The sequence below is a fragment of the Porites lutea genome, chromosome 6 (assembly GCF_958299795.1).
Source record: "Porites lutea chromosome 6, jaPorLute2.1, whole genome shotgun sequence".
Classification (NCBI taxonomy): Eukaryota; Metazoa; Cnidaria; class Anthozoa; order Scleractinia; family Poritidae; genus Porites; species Porites lutea.
In genome coordinates, this window is record NC_133206.1 from 23,573,572 (window position 1) to 23,595,622 (window position 22,051).

Below are 22,051 nucleotides of genomic sequence, written 5' to 3' on the forward strand. Positions count from 1 at the left end.
TCAAAACGTTTATCCCGCGGGTGGGAAGTTATTGTTGTTCTTGTTTTTTTTAAATATTATTATTCCTACCGGAGCCTCAAAATAATACTTCGTTTTAGAAAAATACTAATTTGAGCAAAATTAACTCGTTTAAGTTTTAAGACCACGCTGGGTGGAAGGGAGAGGGTAACTGAGATTGCGTTACATTTACTGGACTCGACACGGTTTATGACACAATGCCGTTTGTTTCGATTTCTTTACACATGTAGCCTCACGTGTTTCAGATACTAAAAACAAAAACTGTTTGAAATTTTGAAAACTAACGTCGATTCAAACTCTCCCTGTAGTGGAAAATGGCTTTCAGCAACGTTGTATGATTAAATACCGCCAAAAGCTATAATGTGGCACTTTGCCGGTTATTATTATTGTCGCGGTAATAACTAATTATTTCCAAAATTTCAACGGTCTTTCCAGCAAACTACCTTCGTTTTTTTTAAGTCACACAATTACTATTTCATTCAAGAAACCTTGGCGAACGATAAATATCTAGCAAAACGTCCTGGATGCATGGATAGTTTGGCACAAAGGCGGCTGGTTTAACTGATTTATCAGGTTTGTTTACATTACCTTGCGATAACCAAAGTGGACTATCTACATCAAACTGATCTGTTCAAAGCACTGGATGTGTCTCCTATGAGCTCTTGGATATTCCTATAAGCGGCAAACTTAAAATTGTCAAAGGTAAATTTAGTTTGATATTTTAACGCAAGTGATTGTAACTATAATGTTAGATGTTTGTTATAAATCCAGAGCCATTTTTGCACGTTAACATTGCTCAGAGTTTCGATTCCTTGGAAGGGAAGCGTTCCGAGTTCGACCTTGAAACTTTACTTGGTAAATCTTTAAGACCTATATTTTAGCTCTGCAATGCTTAATTGTTAAAAACTGACATACCAGGAACATTTTTATCCTGATGAATATTAGCTAGATTTTGCCGCCATCGAAAGCGGTCTCCAAAGATGTTTTCTAAATGGCCTGAAAAACCATTGTACTATCCTATTTGAAAAGATTAAAACATTGGTAGTGTAGAAGATTGATTGCTTTGAAATTCTTGTTATTTTGAGGTCAACTGAGTTCATTTTAAGACTTCGGCGGAGGTTCATCATCGCACCTTTTGATCAACCAAAAAACCGCACTTTGACCGCATTTTGACCGCACTTTTAATTTTTCCCAAATTTCCCAAGTAAACAAAATCGTTGGAACTTTTGAATATGATTTTTGAAAATAGTCTACCCAAGGTTAACTTTGGACAAAATATCAGGGATTCGCCAAATGGGTCGCTGACCGCCGATTCTCGATCGTTACAGACAGCCACTCTTAAGCGTTGAGTATCACTTTAAACCCTTGTTGCGTGACACTAGGCTAACACGAATCACCTCATTCAACACACCCGGAATTTATAGTGAGATGAAAAGGTCAACGTTTCACTGTTCAACTTCTTGAATGTTTTTCAAAAATAGTGACAAACAAAAGCAAATACAACGCTGTAAATAGCTATTAAAAGCGAAAAGATTTAATTTGTAATAGAATTAAATATGCTGATCTTGTTTGAATCCATAAAAACAAATTGAGTGTGCAGAACGCATTGTTAACATAATATCTACATATCCGATTATCTTAGAATGGAAATTTTCCTACATAAAAAAACATAATTGAAAACTGCGAGAAAAACTATAAACAAACCTGTAGCCGAAACAGAAAATCGCCAACGTTTCATCTGTGAACGAGTGTCACAAAATACCAGCTACAGCTCCCGGGTAAGAAAAACTGAAAACATGAGATCGAGGCAAAATGTGCCAGCCCGGTCTAAGATGGTGTCCAAACCGTGAAATCGTATGGCATATAGAACGGTTACTCCTTCACGTACGGTACACAAATAGTAAGCGTTCTCCTTCGTCGAACGCAACTACCATTGTCACGTAAAAATCCGTTTTGTTAAACTGCGAGTAACGAGTAACGGGATAAAAATTCAAGAGGTTAAAAAATATATAAATAAATCGTAATGAAAGAAAAAACATGAAGATGGTTGTACTATCCTAATAACGACCTTTACCAATCTCGAAAAATATATATACCTGGAGTTTTGAAAACTGGGTTAGCAAAAAAAAAAACAGAAAAAAAACAACAACAACTCACTCTACTACTTGTTTATTTAAAACAATGAAAAATCATTCAAAGGCTGATCAAAAGTCTTCATCTGACGCCAGGCAGTAAGTTAGTGGCCCCTAGTAGCCTTAGCTTAGACTGAGTCCAAATTTAAAATGACGCAAATTTTAGAACATTTATTCAGTAATCTGACTCCGTGAAGTTTCGAACTGGTGTCATTTCAGTTTAGAATTTTTAAGTTGAGTAAAAGGCAGTCAAAAAGTGCCTGGTTAAGGCTTACATACCAACTTTAATACAGGGACCGCGGAGGGGGAGGGGCTGGTAGGGCCGCGGCCCCACCACTTTTTTGCGCCCCCGCCCCCACTTTTTGCGCTAAAAAGAAAAATAATTAAAATTAAAAAAAAGACTTGAAACAAGTTTTTTTTCCGTCTATATTCCGCTATATTCTCTGTATTTTCTTTAATTTCAAACACCAGGCATTTTGTGGGGCTCCTGTGCTTTTCGCGGTAATTGTGCCCTGGGGCCGACTTGCTCCTTGATCAAACGCCATGCCTTGGCAATTGCCTTGGCAACCCCTTCGCTTCGTTCGGCAGCGTGTTTTGTACTTCCAGCTCCGGCAGAGTTTTTTTAACAGTTTTATCAGACGAAATGAAGATTATTACAAGCTTTTTCAAGCCAAACGAAGGTGAGTAGTTGTTTTGAGTTGATAAAAGTTTTATGTTTTGTCTTTCTCCTTTCGAATCAATGAAATATTCGATGGCAAGAAGAATTACATTACTTGAACAGTGAACGGCCATAGGGCTATTGCATTTAAAATCCGTACCCCCCGGTTGAGGACTTACCTTTTCATCTTACTCCTTAAGATTGGCTAAAATTGCATTCACCCCTGAAGACTTCAGTAAAATATGGGTTTACCCCTGAAGAATTGGGTCATACCCCTGAAGAATTTGGGTTTACCCCTGAAGAATTTTGTGAAAATTAAGGCTTCACCACCAGAGAATTCCATATTTGTTTACTCTATATCTACCCCTAAAGAAACCCTCAATTTTTATAACTTACCCCTGGAGAATTCCATGGTTCCTCAACCGGGGGGGGGGTGCGGATATTAAATGCAATAGCCCATAGTTAAAATTTTTCGATTTTCAATATGAAAAAAATTATTTTCAATTTCAATTGTCAGCCCTCCCACTTTTCACCTTGCTCCGCGGTCCCTGTAATAGCTAGCTACTACGTTCGATAAGTGACAGGTTTTCGCATGGAACAGACATGCAAAAAACATGCTTTCAAGAAGTATTATTGAATATTCATTTCACCGCCGACCCCCCGTAGCAAGGGTTTATCAGTAAGCTTTTATTTACATACAGTCAAACAATCTCGATGAAAAATTTAAACGGTACGTAAGCAAAATCTTAGAGAAGGGCAGCTGTAGCTACCACAGTTCAGGCTTAGTATACTGGATTTCTAAAGAAGTACTTCGTGTATCTCTCCTGTGCCCTTGTCTTACCTCCGCGGCAACACTAGGGAAGTTAAGATAGAGACGTGTTCGGGGCGAGGGCAACTTCAAGCGGACGTGACGTCATGATTTGTGCGATATTGTACATGCTCTCGCTCACCACCTTGCCGTCCTGGTCCCGTCGGCGACGTGAAACTGGTCAGGACTGGTCTATGGTCTGTTTGGCGTTGTGGCGAAAAGATGAATATTTGACTTTCATTTCAATCAGGTTTCTTGCGTTTAGCAACCAGAATTTTGCAGATTATCGGGATTCACTCACCGTTTCTGGGAACGGAGTCATCTTTCTGGATCACTCACCGCAATAAAAGGGGGTGGTACGCCTACACGACTTTTACCTCATGGCAAAATGCTGCTTATTCCAATAAAGTTGTTTTAATCTGCTGGGTAGATTATGCTCTGGAAGGTTCTGCATTTATACTGAGCAAATGTGATTTTAGCCGCATGGCTCACACTGAGAGGTCATGACATACATATCAATTGACTGTAGTTATTGTTTTATGGTCGGCAGGATTTGCCCTCTGATGCAAGCGCATTTTCTTTGACTTCTTTTGAAGCGTAAAGCTTTTTTATTACGGCTGAATAAGGGTTCCAATTTTCTCCAAAGTGCCTTCTGGGTCTGAATAATTAAGCGATTTTCTTTAGTCCGTGAGTGTAATGTTTTTCTGCAATGCTGTATCACGCTGGGCCCAGCTCGTCAGTTTTCTTTGCAGAATGTTAAATTACAAACATGCTCTGATACGCTTGGACTTTTAATCAATGGGAATCCCATTGATGAACAGCAATCCGCCAACACTGTACCTGGACTCTCTTTTCCTCGCAGATTTCGCAAACAAATTTTCGAAAGACGCTCTTGTGCCCGAATTCTCAAAAGAGCACGAACAGAATCTACAACGATCGTTACATCCACCATCCTTTTTTCGTCCTCGTTTTGAACTTTTCGTGGGAGTCGCGGATATTTCCACGTTAAATTTCTGGTTGTCGAGAAGTGAGAATTTCTCGCTTCGATAAAATTAATATTTATGCAACGTGAGTTCCCGGCAAATCAAATAAATTTCCGCGTAACCACAGGGTTCCGCCTTGCGTTCTGATTGGCGAGTGTAGTGACACTTGATTGACAGTGAGCGTAATCGGATTACTAGAAAATTGGTAGGGGTTATGCAAAAACATAGGCTCTTAGAGCAGGCGCTCCCTTCCCTTTTCCCTTTCTCCCTCCACCCTCCCCCCTCCCCTTTTTGCGCCTGCCACGCAGGCTAAAATTTTTATAGCGATCGGACAAGGAAAACTTAAAACCACTTGTAAGGCGATTGAAAAATATCGGTATGGCCTCTGAAAAACTGTATAGAAACACCTTAATTGAGCCTTAAAGTTAGAAATTTAAAGCTTAGATCAGTTGCATTGGTGGAAATCTGAATCACTTGATTAAAATTGCTTTGTTAAGTTTGTAGATAACAACCTCGTCCCCAGGGCTTTTCCCTTAAAAAATGGGTGGGGCGGGAAAAGGCCCTGGCATCGGCTGGTCACGTGTCCCCTCGTACACCCTAAAATCCTGGGTGTAATAAATTAGCGCTATGTGAAAAGTTAAAATTATGCGTAACCTCACAGCGCGCGATCTTGGGCGGCCTTTTATATCTCTTGACAAGAGCCGTAATATGACCTATTATGGCTCTTGCTCTTGACGATTAACGAAAAGTTTTACAAGGTTTCCTTTTTGACACAGATACTGGCTATGGTAATATTTTGCTTTCCTCCGATTTCTATGAAGGGGACAGCGAGCGATGATATTTGTAAAACTTCCTTTATAGAGCGATATAAAAGACAAACAAGCTATCGTACATGCATAAAGTTTGTACTGGAAAAGTTCGTTTTCGCGACTCTTTTGATATTTTACTTCATTTCTTGCGAAGTGGACCGCCGTACACAACCTAGTTCCATTCACCTTAACTCTCAGCCATATCACCATAGCGATACGCGTTGGTTTAGACTTATCTTGTATGACCTGTATTTTTAAAAAATTCATTGACCTCTGCGAGACTTGACCGAAACCGGAAACCGCGCATGAAAAGTCTCTGGCACCCAGGGTATCAAACGACTGGTAACAAAGAAAGACTTGGGTCCATTTAAAATTGACATAGCTGTAGTTGATTCCAATCGATCGGTCAATCTTCCCTTTAATATAAGGAAAATCCTTTGTACTTATCCTCGGAAGAGAAAAGATATGAGATCTTCAAATGTTTCAGATCGGCGACCTGTCATCGTTCCTGGCTGGAGGGCTGACTTGCATCCGGCGCGGAGATTTGTTTGTTTCATGGTCGGGTTGTTGAGACTCCATAAAGCATTTTGATGAACAATTCTATCTCAATTAAGTTCAATTTTTTTAAATTCACTGCAGATCCTAGAGGCAAAGGCCCGCATTTTTGTTTGACATTGGACAAAATCACTTTCCGCTTGATGATCGTACAGTAATTCCACAGTCACGATGAATTTCAGTCGAGGTACTACTCGATAACAGCTTGTCTCAACTCTGAAGCGTTTGACATATTTTGTACGTGACAACGTAAAGCCGGTACGCCCTTTCATAAACTTGTAGTATTTGAATAATACGCAATTAAATGGATCTTAAGCTTAAGCGAAAATATTGACATACAGTTCGCGATATTATTATTTTCCATTGTTGCTCCGTTCGACTTCTGTCAGCGCAAAACCAGCGGGTTGTATATAAATTAGCTTCTCAGGAATATTTGGGCTGTGCACGTGACCAGCCGATGCCAGGGCCTTTTCCCGCCCCACCCATTTTTTAAGGGAAAAGCCCTGGGGACGAGGTTGTGTAGATAAGTGTACTCGAAGATCACATGTTGAATAAAAAAAAATCAAACGGAAAACATAGAAGAAAAGAAAAAAGGGAAATGGCGATGATTATACTCACAAATGCCTAAGGGTTATATCGTTTAGTTGTTAGTAAGTATACCGACCCTTATACCGAGTGTCCTTTTTTCCGTCTCCTTGTAATAATAGAAGTCTACATTAATTAAATGTGATCAATGTGGAATCTGCCTGTCTTTTTTGAGTCACGTTTGCCTTAATGAGAGAGTGGTAATGGGTCCGGTTTCCGTATTACTTTTCGATTCAACGCCGGCATGGAATAAAAGCCGGCTCTTATACGTGAAGTTGTTAACACCCCCATACCCCCCTCCCCTCCCCCGCCACGGGTGAGCCACAGTTGCTCAGCAACTTTTGACAACTTCTACCACTTTGAGCATAGTGAGCACCTTTTTCGGTTTTTGACAACTTTGTTTAAAAAACAAAAATCGGGCAACTTTTTCAAAAAAACCTAGTCCGGAACATCCCGTAAGCGACCGCCCAAAATGTCTAGCCCAGTTGGTCGCTTACGGGATTTGGTCGCGTAGCAGAGTTCAGACATTATGGGTATCGTGTTTTACGATTGTGCTACGTCTACAAAAATGTGCTTCTTTTAAACTGAAACGAAAGTAAAATTATCCGAAGTCAAAAATGAACGAACCTTAACGGCAAGTGACATGTGGTTTCTAGAGGAGCAAGGTTCGTGTCTGGTAACTTATACTGCAGTAGATACAAAATTAATGTACCTCTTTTTTTGGTAAAGAAGAAGTCAAGAGATCATTGCTCGAGGTACTTTAGATAAGAAATACATAGCACTATGCAATTTTCCCCTCTATTATCTGTCAAGTGATCGCTTACGAGAGTTAAAAAAAGGAGCAAATTTCAACTTTTTAGCTCCAAAGGTGGTCACGGTCGCTTACGAGAAGTGTTAGATCCAAATATAGAAATGTAAACTTATAACATTTTGGAAAACTGGTCGCTTACAAGAGGTGGACGCAAAGGCTCCACTATACCAAGAAAGCTGTTTGAACGCCTGGCTAATTAACGTTTTAGTAAAGCAAGCGAAGCAGAATGCTAGATAGTTTAATAACCCTTTTTGTGCGATTGAGTTTTCTGTTACCGGTCAGCGCCGCTGGCCCAGCGTGACGACAATTTCCAAAATGGCGGTCACGAAATGTAAAAGCTCGTTAAGGAAAAACGTTTTTCTAACTCTGAAGTCGACTTGTGGTCAAAGGAAGCTGAAAACCCTGTCAGATATGCAAAAAGGATGGGAGCAAATTTACAAGAGCCAAAGTAACTCTTAAGCAACTCTTTGAAAATGTTGGAGCTGAACTTGTATAAAGGCAGAACATGGGCCTTCAAGATAAAGGCATTTGAATTTTTCTTGAATAGAAAAAATGGATTTGCACAAATTTGCTCCTTGTAAATATGTCGCAAATATATAAATACTGAGGAGTAATATATGGCAAACAGGACCTGTGTTTTGGTATGCAAATTTGGCACTCACCATCTTTGCTTAAAATTTACTCCTCAGCATTTTTATATCAGTTGCGAAACACCGTAAAATTCCGAAAATAAGCCCCTCCACGTAAAAACCCCTCGACATATAACCCACCCAAAGTCATAACGCAAAAAACTCTCCGTTAAATAACCCTTCCAAATATAAGCCCCCCCCCTCCCCCCCACCCCTCAAGGGGCTTGTACTTGGAAGTTTCCCTCACATACAAAGAAAAACAAAGCAAAAACGGTAAATTTCCTTTCAACTATAAGGCTAGCCCAATCGATTTTTGAAACGCAAATTTCCCCTCATAGATTAGCTAATCCGAAGATTAACCCCTCCATAAGCCCCTCGAAAAGGGCCTTTGAAAAATATAAGCCGCGGGACTTATTTTACGGTATTTGCAAAGTTTTAAGGTGGGTAAGAAAAAGATTTTTACGGAAATTTTCCGTTCAATGTAACATGGTTATTTTTTTTTTTGTCTTGCGCCCTTGACTGAATTGTACTCATTTTGGTACACTGCACGAAAAAATGGATTTACAACAACTGCAAAATCAATGCAAATATGAAGTAAATACCACATTTGATCAAATTTGCTTATATTTGCCCCGAGGCAAATTCCATCGTTGGATAATATTTGCACGCGAAGCAAAGATGGTAAATACCGCATTTACTCAATCTTTACAGTCCAAAGCAAATGAGAAGAAAAACTGCACATTTGCATCAGATTTAACATGAACTAAAAATGTGGTAAATAGATAAATCTGCTGCACCGAAACATGAATTTACAATTGTAGCAAACATTCCGCTGCACGTCGTTTTGATTACATTTACCCGCAATGCAAACCCCATTTTTGCATCACATTTGTAAGTAAAGCAAAGGCGGTCAACACTTTATATTTACCAAGTAGCAAATACTACGCAAACGTTGTATTTGCACAGTAATTACATTTGAAGCAAAGATGGTGAAAAATATCGTTCACTACGCATTTGCGCCGAGTGGCAAATGTGACAAAAAATCCACATTTGACAACTTTACAGGGGCAGTAAATGCTAGGAAAAAGCGTAAATTTAATGCCTGAAAGGATGAATTTACAGGGATGGCAAATACGATTTTTGCTTCGCTTTGATCGTGTTTGATCCAATCAAAATTCTTGCTCATCATTAATTTGCACGGGAAGCAAAATACTGAATTTACTTCTTCTTCACACATCCAGTACAAAATACGTCGTGCACGAGAGTATTTGCCGCGAATCCTTGTTGTCGCAAAGAAATGTAGAAATATACGTTTAAGTCGATTTTCTCAATGGGGATAAAATTTTTCAAAGTTAGCGTTTCCCTTGAAACTAGCAGAAACTAAACGTTCATTTAAACCAATTTTCTCTGTCGTTAAGGTTACCATTTACTCCCCCTTTTATTGTACGTTGTCCCAAATCGATTACTACATAATGGAGCAAAGATACCAAACCGGGACTGTATGTTCAGCACTATGCACATATTATTTTATTCAAAAGACAAATGATTAGATTAACGTAATTATTATACAGTCTAACCTCTTCTTATGGACACTTCTATACGACGGACAGTTCGTTTGGTCCCAGAAAAGCCAAAAATCATGCATTCCCTACCTCTATAATACAGACACCTCTGTAAAGCGGACACGTGGTTCTGTCCCTTTGGTGTCCGTATTAAAGAGGTTTGACATTATTATAAGTATCGCGCATTTCCATTCCAAAATAACTCCAAGAAGTAGTTCACGGCAAAATTATTACATAATCTAATAAGAAGAATATTACAAATAAAAGTGTTACTTAGTTACATGTAAGACTGCATAAAATCCCATTAGGAAATCTAAACTGCTGCCTTAATTCTTATTAGCAAGTACCAGTACTTGGTGGATCATCCCCAAAAATTATTGTTAAAGCCTATACAAACTGATGAGAGGCCATTATTGGGGAGTATCAGACTGATGCTACAACGACGATAGTGATGCAAACAAAACTAGCCATAGGCTTTATATACAAATGTATAAGCCAACATCTCTACACATGTATCTCACTTATTGTCGCCAAGTGCATGGCTACAACTTGGACCTGGCTGTGGCATACAAAGTAGTCTACGAGAATTTGCCTACATCTGAGTTTGAATAGTAATGACACACTGCACACTTTTAACAAGCGACTCACTTTCACAATGCATCTATCTTACACTCCCTGTTTTATAGTTTTAGGATAATCCATTGACTGTCCTGTAATTTCAGCAATTTTAATGAACACAGTCGAGTAAAGATTGACTTTCAGAATAAAACTCTTATCACCTTTCCAATAAGATTGTGCAATTTAGTTAGAGTTGATCATCACAGGATCATCCTGACTGAAGGCACAATAATACATTAGGGACTTTAAGCAAATTGCTACAGTGACCTCTACTATGGTGGTCGTGGTTGCAGTCCTGAAGAGCGTATGTTACTGTTGCCCGTCAAATTTCAACTTTATGCAAGTGGCACCCAAAAGTCACTACAGGGCTTTTCGCTCATTTAGTTTCGTTGTTAGTAAAACGCAGGGAAAACTGAATTACTGCCCAATGAACTAGAAGTGTCAAATACGTTCTTGATTAAGAGAAAAAGAAAAAGGATAGGTTTTAAACGGGGGAAAAGTAGAATTTTATACTCATGTAGAAGCGACTATGCCATCACATTTTGTGCTTCGGCTAAAGGTCATTATTTTACTGGACATCACGCGCACGCCGTCATTTTTGGACTTTTTACTCCCAGTTGCCATAGTAGCGATCACTGTAGCAATATTTGTTACTTTGGTATTATTGGCATCCTGCCCATGAAGGGCAGTTATTTGGTACTGGTCTGTCTGACAAGTATTTATCAACCACTCTGGTTATTTTCCCGGCTGTTCTTTCTTTGCCTCTTTGACATGCAAGCCTCACAAAAGGCGTCAAGAACAGCATTGATGTTTCTTAGCTTTGACCTCTCTGAGCATAGTGGCCTGATGTACCTGGGTGGTGGATCATTGGCCCTCTCTTCATTGTCTTCACTCTCCTCCAAAGACATAAATTGGATAGCATTGTGTAGGTCTAATAAAGCCTTTATTTTGGCTTTGTCATCTGGAGAAAGTTGTGCCTTGTCCAACACGTCTGTGCGATTCATCAATTTCTGAACACCAAAAAAAAACTTATTTAGTCACAGTGGCATGACTACTATGATAAACATTTAATTAACATTTACTTTGTTCTTCAGCAACAGTTTAGTCTGGCAAAATAGTCACCCTAACTATTTTGAATCTTTAGATTTGGTTCTTGCTCTCTACTCTGAGCAATTTACACTACAATCAAACCTTGCATATAACTGGAAAGGGCACTGTTAACATTAAAAATGTCAAAGGGGGTAGGATGTGGCGCTAGTGCATTCTATAACAATCATTGATTATGTATGCATAAGACAAACATGCAAAACGTGTTGTGTTCTTAAAAAATGAAAGAGCTTTGTGCCCTTAACCTGAAAGATCCAGGTACCCAGGATGAATGTGTTTGAACAAACTAAGACTTCCTTGTCGCCCAAGAGCAACAGTAATGCAACAGGGGCCACCAGGCACTGCCAAGCACAGCTCTGTTGCAGGACAGGCTAAATAAATCACTAAGTGGATGACTTAAACTACACAGTAAAAATATTTGCACTGCAAGCATTAACAAAATAATGTACATGTATTTTACCTACCTTTTTAGCTCTCAAATTGGAATCTTGTCTGAACTCTGTCTTCTTCAAGTTTTCCATTTTACTGCCTTACCACGTCTGCGCGGGTACTTCTCTGACTCCAGTACTGAAAATGGCCCCTAGCAAAAGGAAAGCATGTTAAATGTGCAGGTCTGTAGAAAAGGAATTAAGAGTGCTTCTTGGTGTTGCTAAAAGTATTGTTGGTTTGCTCCTGTTTTTGGTGTGGGTATTATTTAGTGGCTTTTCCATCTTTTGTGTTTATGTCATTAGGGGATTGCACTTGTCGGCAACACCAAGAAACTACAGTGGAACCCCGTTATCATGGTCATCAATGGGCCAAAAAAGTTTTGCCGTATTAATGGGGTGACGGTATTAATGAGGGTTTGTTTACAAGAAAATGTATGGTGGTTTTTGCCAGGCGGCCAAAAAAAAGTGGCTGTAATAACAAGGTGACTGTATTACCGAGGTGGCCGTAAGGCGGGGTTTCACTGTACCAAATTCAAGAAACTTAGAAAAGTGTACAGCTTACCTTTTTTCTCTGTTTTGGGCCATTTCTTTTACCCAAAATTTCCCCTCACTTCATTAACCAAAATACCCTCAATGTTTTTGTTCTCGACATCAGTATACCTCAAAGAAATAAAGACCAAAAAAAATGTCAAATATTTATATCAAAATAATAATACATGTATTACATGTATTGCAACAGCCTGGTTCTCAAAAAACTAGAGAGCTTAAAATGAGGCAGTTTTCTGGTAGTGCATTACAAAGAAAAATATTTAAAAAATGACGGTTGCTTTTATCATCGAATAAAGCCGTTATCCAAGTGCTTGAGGCACAAAACAAAATTAAAGTGTAACAATATAAAAAACTGTGTAATCGTCAAGTTGGTCTCCTTGTGGTATTTGTAAAAATTGAAATTATCATAACACAAGCACCATTTTGTCCACTCAAAGAAGGATAAATAGAATAATTCCAACTTCCCACTTAAAGATGGGCACCTTACTTGAGTCAATGAAGGTTGCTTTGTTATCAAATAAAGCTTTTATCCTTGTGTTCGAAGCTTAACAACAAATTGAAGTGTAAGGAAATTATATTCCTGAAAAATCTTCTTGTATATCTCCTGGTGACTGTTGCAACATTTGAAATATCATTGACACAAGCACTACTTTGTCCACTCAAAGATGGGTAAATAGAATTGCGACTTCCCACTCAAAGATGGGCGTCTTACTTGAGTCAATGAAGGTTGCTTTGTCATCGAATAAAGCTTTTATCCTTGTGTTCCAAGCTTAACAACAAATTGAAGTGTAAGGAAATTATATTCCTGAAAAATCTTCTTGTATATCTCCTGGTGACTGTTGCAACATTTGAAATATCATTGACACAAGCATTACTTTGTCCACTCAAAGATTGGTAAATAGAATTGCGACTTCCCACTCAAAGATGGGCGTCTTACTTGAGTCAATGAAGGTTGCTTTGTCATCGAATAAAGCTGTTATCCTTGTGTTCGAAGCCTATCGACAAATTGAAGAGTAAGGAAATTATATTCCTGAAAAATCTTCTTGTCTATCTCCTGGCGACTTTTGCAACATTTGAAATATCATTGACACAAGCATTACTTTGTCCACTCAAAGATTGGTAAATAGAATTGCGACGTCCCACTCAAAGATGGGCGTCTTACTTGAGTCAATGAAGGTTGCTTTGTCATCGAATAAAGCTGTTATCCTTGTGTTCGAAGCCTATCGACAAATTGAAGAGTAAGGAAATTATATTCCTGAAAAATCTTCTTGTCTATCTCCTGGCGACTTTTGCAACATTTGAAATATCATTGACACAAGCACTACTATGTCCACTCAAAGATGGATAAATAGAATTGTGACTTCCCACTCAAAGATGGGCGTCTTACTTGTGTCAATGAAGGTTGCTTGGTCATCGAATAAAGCTGTTATCCTTGTGTTCGAAGCTTAACAACAAATTGAAGTGTAAGGAAATTATATCTCTGAAAAATCTTCTTGTATATCTCCTGGTGACTGTTGCAACATTTGAAATATCACTGACACAAGCACTACTTTGTCCACTCAAAGATGGTAAATAGAATTGCGACTTCCCACTCAAAGATGGGTGTCTTACTTGTGTCAATGAAGGTTGCTTTGTCATTGAAAAAAGCTGTTATCCTTGTGTTCGAGGCTTATCGACAAATTGAAGAGTAAGGAAATTATATTCCTGAAAAATCTTCTCGTTTATCTCCTGGTGACTTTTGCAACATTTGAAATATCATTGACACAAGCACTACTTTGTCCACTCAAAGATGGATAAATAGAATTGCGACTTCCCACTCAAAGATGGGCGTCTTACTTGTGTCAATGAAGGTTGCTTTGTCATCGAATAAAGCTGTTATCCTTGTGTTCGAAGCTTAACGACAAATTGAAATGTAAGGAAATTATATTCCTGAAAAATCTTCTTGTTTATCTCCTGGTGACTTTTGCAACATTTGAAATATCATTGACACAAGCACTACTTTGTCCACTCAAAGATGGATAAATAGAATTGCGACTTCCCACTCAAAGATGGGCGTCTTACTTGTGTCAATGAAGGTTGCTTTGTCAGCAAATAAAGTTGTTATCCTTGTGTTCAAAGCTTAACGACAAATTGAAGTGTAAGGAAATGATATCCCTCTACAATCTTGTGACTTTTAGAACCTTTCTGCACCATCATATTAAACTTGTTATTGTGCATGTACACAAAGAGAAAAGGTTCCTTTTAACAATACAAGTCTCGTAACAAGCACTACATTTATTTCAGTTGTATACAATTCCCATTGGTCCCTGCAAATTGCATATGTCGGTTTGAATCTAGTAGGGAAATGCACGTTGTACGCAAAAAATTAATATGAACATTAAATATTATTTTTGTACAGGTTTATCCTTGTGATAAACATCTACAGTCTCAGAAATTGGAATGGAAATGTTTTGTACATTTCGGTGTCAAGGAATTTTTATATAATATTTTTCTGTCATTGCTATTGGATTCCGTACTCCGTTCCGTGATTCCGTTTCCTCATTCGAGATTCAAATTTTACGGCTGCCATCTTCGCCATTACAATGTGCATTAGAATACAGAAAAACTTTTTTCGGTGAAGCAGCAACTATGTCTTTATTGTAAAAGAAATCAGACAAAGACGTGCTTTACAGGCATATGTTATCAAAGAAACTACGGGCAACATACAAAGGTCAGATCTGTAGGAAGCAACTCGCTGTCGCATGAAGCTCACATGTGAAACGATTTTTATGAACGACATCGATGAAATGCTTCCAAAGCTATTACATAGACTTAAATATGCCTCTATATATTGAAACAAGATTCAGAATGTACTTACGAAACAACAAGGATCCACAGTTTAAAATAGGCGTTCTTTCTTCTCAATGATGGTCGAAACACTCAGTTTGCATTTGAGTCGCCAAGAGTGAACACTGAACTCCTTCATCACCGCTTCCATGGGATTTGGCGTTTCGTTTAAATAGTTTTTCGAAGTATTATTCCTCCCTGCAGTCTATCTCCACAATCTATCACACTCTCCTCGCTCATCTTGACAAAAAAACGGCCCTGCATGAACAAACCACCAAAATGGAAAGCGAAACGACAGCGAAGAATGTTCAAAAGGGCGCGCGATTCAAAATTCAACGTGAAAACGAGGCACGCATGCTCGTAAGACTCGCGCCCCCAGAGCGAGGCAAAATGCGTGCAAGCGTTATAAATTTATTTTGCTGTTTCTAAATTGTTTCAAATTACGCGTCAATGTTTGGAGCGCTAGTAATTTTAATAACACATCTTTGAATCTCTGGAAAAAGGAAGACAGAGAGAATCATCTATCACTTTTCCAGTATTTAAGACGTGTAGTTTAGCGCAGGCGATTATCTCTGTTCTTTCGGATATTTTAGGTCAATGCAATGATTCCTCATCTTGCCTGAAGCGTAATCAGTACAGTTAAAACAAATTTTATTATATGAGAAACCTGGGATTGATCATGAAAACCAGCAAATTTCAGTAACAAAACCGCTTGCGGAAACGCAATGGAAACGAGCTGACACGTTTAAGTCAACGGAAGCGCTGCGGAAACACGAAACAATGCCTCCATTTTCATCTTACACGTTTCCCGTCGTAACCGTCGCGCGGAAACGCAACGGAATTTTGAACCATCAGGTTTCCGCAGCATTTCCGAATTGCGGAAACACCTTATTTCTCCCTGTGTTAGTACAAACACTTATTCAAATGTTGAATTTTGTGTGACAAAAGAACAGAGACATGACTGTTGCTAGTACGTCAATAAGTGTGGTTTCATAGGGCATAATTCTCAGGTTTATTAACATCAGTTTACGCTACCATAAACATGAATTTATCTTTATTTTTTAGCAATTCGTTGAAATTTAGTAAAACTTCGCTATCTTGCTGACATGCTTTCTACGTTTTGGATGGAAAAATTGTTTGAATGGCTTACCCAATGTCACTCTTTTTCATTGTAATGCAGCGTTTTTTAAAGAAAATACAAGACAAGACTAATAAACGCTAGTGGAAAAATTTGGGGGTGACATTGCTCAAACCGATTCTTTAAAAAACCGTCAACTAGTCGATCTGTACTCTGATTGACTGTATTTTCTATGACATGGTATAATTGAACTGATGTAAAATAGTGTTAATTCCAAATTCTTTTGGAAATAAAGTTTATGCTTTCAGGGGGGATCTTTATCCACCCCATGACTTGTGTTCATTATACACACTTTAGATTACCCTTCTTTCTTTTTTTATTGCCTTCGAAATGCCTCAGTTCATGGTCAAAATTTGTTAAGTGGTTAGTTTTCCTTTGAAAGTGAACTGATGCTGTGTCGGTTGCGGAGTGGAAATTGGAAAATTGTTTAGTCAACTAGGTTGACATTGTCACCTCAAAAAGATGGCGTTTCGAACGTTCATCCCTCATCAGAAAGAATACTATCAGTATACCGAAAACACTCGCAAATTTGGTTATTTGAAAGTAATGCAAATTTTGTCCAAAAGTAAATATTGGCACATGTTACATGAGTAAAACGCACGCGAAAGTTTTTGGATGTAGTTTGGGTAAACGTTGGAAAACAGTGATGCATACATATAGATTTGCAACATGTTTGCTTAGATTTTTTCAGAAAGCAAACATTATTTTTCCACAGAGAGCAAATCTGGAGTAAATGTACACCGGATCTGTTGATTTGCGGAGGTATCAAATACGAAGCAAATGTAAAGTAGATTTCAGGTTTACGTCGTATTTGCACGCAATTTCAACAGAATAAACATCTGTGTTTGCATCATAATTACTTCTGATGATAATTTTGGTCAAATTTAGAGGGCTAAATTTGCACCATATTTACTTCTGTTGCAAACCTGTTTAAATCCGTTTTTTCGTGCAGTGGTATGGTTTAAAAGATCTCTTCACTCTGCACAAGTTAGCGGACAAAACCTTATGACATTACAAGTGGATGAACCGATGTGGACCCGCACCGGCGATTACGGGCGGCTCCTGGGCAAATGGGTTAAAAGAAAGCAAAAACGTTGTTTTGTGTGACGTTTTTGAGACCATATGGACCGCGTGCGTACTTGTCAACTAAATGGTCACTCTAGATCCCTGAGTTTTAGTGCCATAATAATAGTAACAATAATAATGATGGTGGTGATGATAATGATTGTGGCACCGTGTTGTCCTCTGAGTTTGTTTGGTTTTATGAAACACTGCTATAGCGCTTATTCATGGCAATAAACACTAAAATCTTGTTATATCTCTGGACATACCATACTCGAAGATAACATGTTGAATAAAAAAAATCAAACGGAAAACAGAGAAGAAGGAAAGAAAAAAGGGAAATGGCGATGATTATACTCACAAATGCCTAAGGGTTAAATCGTTTAGTTGTTAGTAAGTATACCGAGCCTTACCGAGTGTCCGTTTTCCGTCTCCTTGTAATAATATAAGCCTACATTAATTAAATGTGATCAATGTAGAATCTGCCTGTCTTTTTTTAGTTACTTTTGCCTTAATGAGCGAGTGGTAATGGGTCCGGTTTCCGTATTACTTTTTGATTCAACGCCGGCATGGAATAAACGCCGGCTCTTATACGTGAAGTTGTTAACACCCCTATTCCCCCCTTCCCTCCCCCCACCACGGGTGAGCCACAGTTGCTCAGCAACTTTTGACAACTTCTACCACTTTGAGCATAGTGAGCACCTTTTTCGGTTTTTGACAACTTTGTTTAAAAAACAAAAATTGGGCAACTTTAGACAGGTTCCTATCCAAATATAGAAATGTAAACTTATAACATTTTGGAAAACTGTTTGCTTACAAGAGGTGGACGCAACTCAAGGCTCCACTATACCCAGAAAGCTGTTTGAAGGCCTAGCTAATTAACGTTTTAGTAAAGCAAGCGAAGCAGAATGCTAGATAGTTTAATAACCCTTTTTGTGCGATTGAGTTTTCTATTGCCGGTCAGCGCCGCTGTCCCAGCGGGACGACAATTTCTAAAATGGCGGCCACGAAATGTAAAAGCTCGTTAAGGAAAAACGTTTTTCTAACTCTGAAGTCGACTTGTGGTCAAAGGAAGCTGAAAACCCTGTCAGATATGCAAAAAGGACGGGAGCAAATTTACAAGAGCCAAAGAAATCTGCAATAATAAGAAAAAAGGGGCAACTCTTAAGCAACTGTTTGAAAAACGTTGGAGCACATGGGCTTTCAAGATCAAATAAATAAATAAATAAAATGTCTTTATTGTTCAAAAAATAAAATTACATATCTTATGTTACATTTAAATATAACAATGTTAATGGGCTAAAGTATTTCTCTAAATAAGATTAGTATAACATAGAAACAAATACAAAAATCGAATACAGAAAGTACACTATTTACAAAGCTACATTATACTTAAAGACAATTCTGTTAAAGAATGTATTCTTAAAACGGTCCGTGTGAATGGCAGGCATTGCGGGAGATTTATTCCTTAAGTTGTATCTTGTAATCTTAGTCACAGGGAAATTAGCTCTAAGAGGGTGGTTCGGGGTACTAGAAACCTTCCTATAAATTCTATGATCTTGCACTTTAAGTAATTCACCTATCTCTAATTTCTTGGATATGTATCTGCGTTTAAAACATCGATCTAAAAACTGCTGGGCAATAGTTAGCTCTGCTTCAGAGGCGCCATACACAGACAAAGCATAAGTAATATTAGGTAGAACTATGGAAGAGAATAAATGGTCTACTTCTGCTTGGCTACATCCTTCTTTTCGGAGGCATCTGATGACATACATAAAGATAAAGGCATTTGAACTTTTCTTGAATAGAAAAAATGGATTTGCACAAATTTGCTCCTTGTAAATATGTCGCAAATATATAAATACTGAGGAGTAATATATGGCAAACAGGACCTGTGTTTTGGTATGCAAATTTGGCACTCACCATCTTTGCTTAAAATTTACTCCTCAGCATTTTTATATCAGTTGCGACACACCGTAAAATTCCGAAAATAAGCCCCTCCACGTAAAAACCCCTCGACATATAACCCACCCAAAGTCATAACGCAAAAAACTCTCCGTTAAATAACCCTTCCAAATATAAGCCCCCCCCTCCCCCCCACCCCTCAAGGGGCTTGTACTTGGAAGTTTCCCTCAAATACAAAGTAAAACAAAGCAAAACGGTAAATTTCCTTCCAACTTTAAGGCTAGCCCAATCGATTAATTTTTGAAACGCAAATTTCCCCTCACAGATAAGCCAATCCGAAGATTAACCCCTCCATAAGCCCCTCAAAAAGGGCCTTCGAAAAATATGAGCCGCGAGACTTATTTTACGGTATTTGCAAAGAGTAGCCAATTTGTGCAAATGATAGAACAAGCTCTACCAGTCAGTAAATTGAAGCAAGAGAGTGAAGATAAATCCCTTTTAATGAGACAATTAACATGTACTTCTACTTGTAGACCTACGTGTACGTGATAAGAGATTTGCCGTAACATATTATGCCAAGAGAGAATGATCTAAGCTCATTCTCTCTTGATTATGCATGCAACCAACAGTAGGCCCAAAATATAGGCCACACCCACCAATGTAAAACACCTTATTTACCTTTAAAAATAAAAAAAAATCCCCAGAAAGCAACATTTTTATAAGAACCTTCTCAGCCTAGCTTGGAAAAACTTAAGCTCTTATACGCAGGTTTTTACTGTAAACGCCGGGATCGAGAAAATACGTTATACTCAATCAGAATGCGAGAAAGCCTTAGTTTAAGGTGGGTGAGAAAAAGATTTTTACGGAAATTTTCCGGTCAATGTAACATGGTTATTTTTTTATTTTTTATTTTTTGTCTTGCGTTAAAAGATCTCTTCACTCTGCACAAGTTAGCGGACAAAACCTGATGACATCACAAGTGGAAGAAGCGATGTGGATCCGCCCCTGCGATTACGGGCGGCTCCTGGGCAAATGGGTTAAACGAAAGCAAAAACGTTATTTTGTGTGAAGTTTTTGAGACCATATGGACCGCGTGCGAACTTGCCAATTAACTCTCTAGGTCACCTAGGTCCCTGAGTTTTAGTGCCATAATAATAGTAACAATAATAATGATGGTGGTGATGATAATGATTGTGGCACCGTGTTGTCCTCTGAGTTTGTTTGGTTTTATGAAACACTACTATAGCGTTTATTCATGGCAATAAACACTGAAATCTTGTTATATCTCTGGACATACCATCACAGGTTATGAAATCGGACTTCTTCGTTATCCGTGCTACTAGTAAAATCTTAAAAATATTTTTTTCATACAATCACCTTGCGCCAGAAGGACACCTTACTTTTATGGGCAATTAACTCGATAATACAGATAGCAGCTAAATTTAAATTCAAATTCAATTAAAGTTAGTATCGAAATTACAGAAAATGTATGGAAAAATTGAGGTTTTCTAAAAACTGATCACGGACTTCTTTGCACTCCAGATTTAGTGTACTGTTTCTTTGAACTCGTTAGTTACTCTTTTCAAAGAGAAATCATCAAATACATAAATTCAAGAAGAATTAGCTGGCTTTGAATTCTAATACAAATCTCAATTTCCCACCATCTTGCCCTGATTACCCAGTGGCGACGGTTGTATTGCTAAGCCAGGGCTTTTTCGCTGCAGTTCTCTTAGGTAATCAGTGTAAGCATTCACCTGGTTGAAACGGCAAGTATGCTTTAAGTTAACTTAAGGGCGCAAGACAAAAGATAAAAAATAAAAAAATAACCATGTTACATTGACCGGAAAATTTCCGTAAAAATCTTTTTCTTACCCACCTTAAACTAAGGCTTTCTCGAATTCTGATTGAGTATAACGTATTTTCTCGATCCCGGCGTTTACAGTAAAAACCTGCGTATAAGAGCTTAAGTTTTTCCAAGCTAGGCTGAGAAGGTTCTTATAAAAATGTTGCTTTCTGGGAATTTTTTTTTTATTTTTAAAGGTAAATAAGGTGTTTCACATTGGTGGGTGTGGCCTATATTTTGGGCCTATTGTTAGTTGCATGCATAATCAAGAGAGAATGAGCTTAGATCATTCTCTCTTGGCATAATAATATGTTACGGCAAATCCCTTATCACGTGCACGTAGGTCTACAAGTAGAAGTACATGTTAATTGTCTCATTAAAAGGGATTTATCTTCACTTTCTTGCTTCAATTTACTGACTGGTAGAGCTTGTTCTATCATTTGCACAAATTGGCTACTCTTTGCAAATACCGTAAAATAAGTCCCGCGGCTTACATTTTACAAAGGCCCTTTTTGAGGGGCTTATGGAGGGGTTATATTTGGAAGGGTTAATTTAACGAAGAGTTTTTTGCGTTATGACTTTGGGTGGGTTATATGTCGAGGGGTTTTTACGTGGAGGGGCTTACTTTCGGAATTTTACGGTGTGTCGCAACTGATATAAAAATGCTGAGGAGTAAATTTTAAGCAAAGATGGTGAGTGCCAAATTTGCATACCAAAACACAGGTCCTGTTTGCCATATATTACTCCTCAGTATTTATATATTTGCGACATATTTACAAGGAGCAAATTTGTGCAAATCCATTTTTTCTATTCAAGAAAAGTTCAAACGCCTTTATGTTGAAAGTCCATGTTCTGCCTTTATACAAGTTCAGCTCCAACATTTTCAAAGAGTTGCTTAAAAGTTGCTTTGGCTCTTGTAAATTTGCTCCCATCCTTTTTGCATATCTGACAGGGTTTTCAGCTTCCTTTGACCACAAGTCGATTTCAGAGTTAGAAAAACGTTTTTCCTTAACGAGCTTTTACCT

General features: G+C 38.3%; 1 long non-coding RNA gene and 1 pseudogene across 2 annotated transcripts; one reads left to right on the forward strand and one right to left on the reverse strand.

Moving 5' to 3' along the window:
• LOC140940656 (uncharacterized) overlaps positions 1-22,051 on the forward strand; it is a 114,662-nt pseudogene that overhangs the window by 64,521 nt on the left and 28,090 nt on the right.
• LOC140941118 (uncharacterized) lies at positions 9,493-15,305 on the reverse strand. 2 transcript variants are annotated; one of them, XR_012166423.1, is made up of 4 exons: positions 15,110-15,305; positions 12,266-12,363; positions 11,740-11,855; positions 9,493-11,178 (listed from the first exon to the last, which is right to left on the reverse strand). It is a non-coding gene; the product is annotated as an uncharacterized lncRNA (long non-coding RNA). The 2 variants fall into 2 exon arrangements; XR_012166422.1 differs by lacking the exon at positions 15,110-15,305 and having other exon boundaries at positions 12,266-13,552.